Raw genomic sequence first — 4,258 nt, forward strand, 5'->3', positions numbered from 1 at the left:
TAATCATATCTTAATCAAAAACAACATGTGGGGAGGAAATTTAGAGTGTACGAACATCTCAACTTTAACTAAATCATTTGGAACAGAAAAAAGAAATGGATACATATATTATTGTATAGGGGGCCATGTCTCTTCTTAACTCTTTAGAAATGTGCATGAATCTAAATTTTTTGCATAGAAAGGGAGATGGTTTACGCTTCTTATCATACGAACAGCCTTCAAAAACAATAATTACTTTTAACATTTGGCACGTTGATTTCATGTGAGGGGATGGATTCTTGCTTTATGTATATATATACCTTGCAAGTTGGCATTGTTGTCAAAATTTGATTAGGCAGATCGAAGCCCAAAAAGGGTTTTGTGCATCGAGAATCGAGAATTTTTGCTCTTCAACCAAAGATGGATGAAAAGGATAGATCTAGTTCAATTCTGATTCATCCCCCCCATGCATAAGCACCCATAGAAAAATTGGGAGGCACGAGTGTGCAACTTTAACAATTTATGAAGCAAGAAATCTGGTCATCTCCATCTCCATGCTAATTAAGGTTTCTAGAAACTGAAATTTAACATGGAAACATGGTCTCTACCCGGAACAACAATTTCTAACTGGTATGAATTTGATTATTATGTACATAATGTTATATATTTTTTGAATTGAAATAAGTATTTGTCTAACAAGAAATGATTTGTTATTAAAAAAATTAAAAGTGGCGTGATTGCAATGAAAATACAATAATAACAAAAGTAGGGCCATAATGATTCATTGCATTCTATTTTTATAATATAATATCACTGTTCTATAAAAAATTTATTGGTAGACCAATACAAAGCCAAGCCTGAGAAATTTGCAAACATTCACTTTATAGTTTGATGGGTAGCTAGCTATTAGATCAACTATTTTCTGTATTCAATTACCTCAAATCCCAATCTTTTCAACCCATTAAATACCAGATAACCAAAGTTTAGAATCTTGTATTTCTATATATTTCTATAGTTTTTGGTGTGAAAAAGGTGGTCAAGAAGTGAGTAATATAAAATAGGGTTTCTAAAGTTGGTGATGTCTTTTGTGAATAAAATAACAACAAAGAAATGTGATTGTGATCATGTTCCCTTAGAGGGTTGATCATTCTTTGCATTTTGGAGATTTCATTTCAAACTTCATAAAGTGTTTGAAAGTCTTTGGCAGTTCAAACTTCACATACAAAAACTTAGGTCAAAAGTTGTTAATCAAATGCTTTGGTCAGTCTATAATTTTGAACTTTATTCTAAATTCCCATCATTATTCATTTTTGTTATGCATTAGATTGGGCTTTGAAACTAGCCCATCAAAACTTAGTGTGTAAATTTTACTTTACCAGAGGGAAAGGCCCACTGCAGCACACCTTTGATCATTGTGAACGCAAAGTTTTGAAAGCAAATTTTGAAAACAAGTCCACGAATCATGCTCGCTCCCTTAGTGGCCTCTCAACCACTAAAGTTCTGTAAGCAAAGTTTTCTGCTTTGCTAACAGCACATAACAATTATGAAAATGAATAAGATCAGAAAATATTTCATATTCAGTGGTACCCAAAATATAGGATTATGATTTTGTTCATTCTTTTAAGTTTATCTTCACACCTAGATCACTTCTGATTTTATTGTGAATCGAATCAATTTTTCCATAGTTAGAAAGTACTATAAGATTTTAACAAATGTAAATAAAATTATTGAAAATTCCTTTACCCTAAACCCATCTTGATTGTTGAAATACAATTAAACATCTATCAGTCTTACATTAACAGAGCACAATTACATCAATTTTCAGTAAACTAAAACTTGAAACACCACTTTTATTCTCCCATCAAAACGGAAACATGGAACAAGTAACGAGCGCACAAATCTGGTTATTACTTTGCCAAACGCTCCGAAATGAGCTTCTTCCAGTAGTAGCCCAAAACACGTACAGCTTGCGACCAACATCATCCAGTTTTTGATAGTAAGCAAACCTCCAAGACCTGATGAAAAACAGGGGAGCCACCACACCCCAAAACCCCATGACAAATCCAAGCACTATGCTCACGTAGCCCATTCACCTTAGGCCCATCACTTCTACCTCCAGTTGTAACATTAGGTGTTCCGCCATTTGCACTGCAGTTTTTAGTAACAGGAGGTCCGCAAAGATGATTGCCAATATAAGAAATCTTGTCAAAGCCTTGGAGCTGGGTGCTTGATGGGATTTTTCCTGTCAAGTTGTTGTAGGACAAGTTCAAGTGATTTCGGAAATTCAAATTGGAGAAACTTGAAGGGATTTCACCATTGAGTCGGTTCACCGACAAGTCTAAGAGATTCCAATGACTCCCAGTTGCCAATGTCTTCCGGTGTCTTTCCTGTTAGGAGATTCCCTGACAAATTTAATGATCGCAGCCCAATGAGGACTCCAAATTCTTTGGAGATCTCTCCCGTGAGACTGTTTGCTGAGAGGTCTATGCTGGTAACAAGTGCTAGTATGGTACTGTATTTATCCTTCCTTTCATCACCACCCATGCATCCATAATGGTTGACTTAGGAGGTAAAGAATTGAACTTCATAGAAAACCCATATGAGCCGATGGTTTTGGTTTTTGTGGCCATGGCACTTAGGTTACTGAAACATTTTGGAATAGCTCCTGAAATGTTGTTATGACCAAGGTCCAATATCTGAAGAGAATGAAGAGCACAAATTTTATGAGGAATATGGGCCTGAAAGTTATTTGAACGGAGGTTTAGAACCAAGAGTTTTGACAGCTCGTCTCCAATCCATTCTTGTATACTTCCAGTGAATTGATTTTCACTAAGATCAAGAATTAATAAATCAGCAAAATGCTGAAATGTGGATGGTACTTTTCCAAACAGGCTATTGTTCCGGAGGGTTAATGACCTAAGACGACGCATTGATTCCAAGGATTGAGGAATTTTTCCAGTTAGATTGTTGTTTCCAAAATTCAAGATCTGTAAATTTTGCCAATTTTTCCAACAATCTGGAATTTCACCTGATAGAAGATTTGATTCAATATCAAGAAGGGTCAAAGATTGCTGTGCAGTTGAGGAATTACAAAGAAAATGAGAAAGGGATCCTGAAAATAAATTTTTAGACAAATAAACAAATTAAATCTGGGGATACTCGTGGCAATCGACCATTGAATTGGTTGGAACTCAAGTCAACCAAAAAACTTCCGGCCAAATATGACATCCCCCCAACAAGGTGGTTATGGGAAAGATTTAAATTCCCAAATCGAGTAGAAAGGTCCCAAAACCAAGTGGGAAAGACACCTGAAATTCTTGCATCGGAGATATCTAAAACAAGCAAGTTCTTTTGGAATTGTAACCACTGAGGAAATTGCGGGCCAAGATGCCAATTGCCTAATTCAATAATATCACAGAAAAAAGGAGGAATCCAACTTGAATTTGGTTTGAATGTCAACATGTTGTTTGATGCACTCAAAAGTCTCAAACTTGTGAGATTAGAAAAGTGCATTTCTGAGACATTTCCTTCCAACGTATTGTAGCCAGCAACTAAACTTTCTAAATTCCCAAGTTGTCCTAAACTTTGAGGAAGACTTCCATTTAATTGATTCTCTGAAACATCAAGAAATTTCAACGATGACAACTTCCCTATTGAAAATGGGATGAGGCCAAAAATGGAATTTCCTCGAAGGGAAAGGTATACTAGACTTCTCAATTGCCCGAGCTATTCAGTTAAATGGCCAGAAAGTTTGTTAGCTGCCAAATTCAATGACTCTAATCTATTCAAATTACATTTAGTCAAGATCAAATCTCTCAAATTACCGATGAAATCGGGAATCTGTATGCCTCCAAAATTATTATTGCTCAAGTCTAAGAAACTGAGATGTTTCAAATCGAGCAAAGAAGGATTTATTTTACCTCCTAGCGTTGGTCGGTCGTAAACTACGATCGTAGGGATCACTTCAGCATGATGTGGCTCAAGCTCTTGAGGTCTACTTAAAAGAAGCCCCAAGTGTAGCTCATTAACATGGCCAGTCCGGTTATCGCAAAGAACACCAAACCACCCACAGCAATCCTCTTGATCGCCTTCAACCCAAGAAGATAGCCTGTTGGAATGATCAATGAGATCATGCTTGAACTTCGAAAGGGCTTGTCTCTAACTTTCAATGCAACGCACATTGGATTTCCCATCACAAAAGCTAATACTGGTAGCTGCAATGACAAGAAGAAACGCAAGCCAGGAAATTGTAACCGCTCTCATGGTTGCATACTATCAT

The 4,258-nt window shown here is 36.4% G+C and overlaps 1 pseudogene; it reads right to left on the bottom strand.

Moving 5' to 3' along the window:
- Window positions 1-1,840: 1,840 nt before the first annotated feature.
- Window positions 1,841-4,258, bottom strand: LOC110415622 (receptor-like protein EIX2; annotated as a pseudogene).

Source organism: Theobroma umbraticum, unplaced genomic scaffold, assembly GCF_002168275.2.
Source record: "Theobroma umbraticum cultivar Fairchild unplaced genomic scaffold, ASM216827v3 scaffold_147.0, whole genome shotgun sequence".
NCBI classification, from domain to species: Eukaryota; Viridiplantae; Streptophyta; class Magnoliopsida; order Malvales; family Malvaceae; genus Theobroma; species Theobroma umbraticum.